This window comes from Solanum pennellii, chromosome 5 (genome assembly GCF_001406875.1).
Source record: "Solanum pennellii chromosome 5, SPENNV200".
Classification (NCBI taxonomy): domain Eukaryota; kingdom Viridiplantae; phylum Streptophyta; class Magnoliopsida; order Solanales; family Solanaceae; genus Solanum; species Solanum pennellii.
This window is the reverse complement of record NC_028641.1, coordinates 62,670,528-62,671,578: the sequence shown is the minus strand read 5'-3', so window position 1 is coordinate 62,671,578 and position 1,051 is coordinate 62,670,528.

Here is a 1,051-nt window from a genome sequence, read left to right as displayed (position 1 = left end):
TGATATCAAGTGGGTCGGATTGAGACTTGTGTATATATTCATGGAGTTTATTGGCATACAATCAAGCCTTTTACCATAAAATCATATGCTCATCAAAAATAGTGGTATCATGTTGCAAGTTTACCAACAACTTCACACTACAACAAATATGATATATAGCTATGACATCAAATTCTCACTAACTATTCACTTTTATTGACAAAATTTATTTTTCGTGCTTAAATATTTGAGACACAGTCTTTAATGATGTAACGTAAGAATTTGTAGCAAAGTTTTGTCCACTAAAGTTCCCCACCATAAAATTATTTGGCTTCATTTTGTTAAATGGTGTTAGTCACGAATTTAAAGTTATTGGTGACACATTTTTTTGTCACTAATAGTGTACGTTATTCATGAAAAACTACGGCATCAAATTCTTCACTAATTATTCGCCTTTAGTAAAAAATTTACTTTTCGTGCTTAAATATATGAGACACATACTTTTAGTGACGAAACATAAAAATTCGTAGCAATGTTTTGTCCACTAAAGTTTCCCACAAAAAAATCAATTGGTGTCATTTGTTAAGTAGTGTAAGTCACGAATTTAATGTTATCCGTGACACATTATTTCATCACTATTGATGTATCTAATTCATGACAAAATATTTCTTGTCTAATAATTTATTAAATTTTGGACACAAAAAAAAACTTATCTAAAAAAAATATTGTTACAATATCGACAAATTAGAATTCGTAGTTAATATTATAATTTTAGCTTTAAAATTTTATATTTAATTATGGCATTTATTTCGTCACTAATAATATAAATAATTGGTGACAAATATTTTATTGTCTCTAATCAATCTATAATTTAGTGACAACAAAAATTTGTCACAAAATATGTAAGGTGTTAAATAGCGACGACTTAAAATTTGTAGTGAATAATTAAAATATTTGCTACGAAAAAAATTCATAGCCAAATACAATTTTTTTGTGAAATTGTTCATAATTACAAGTGACAACTTAAAAAAAGAATAATACAAGTGCTTCATAAGAAGTAGACATAGACCAT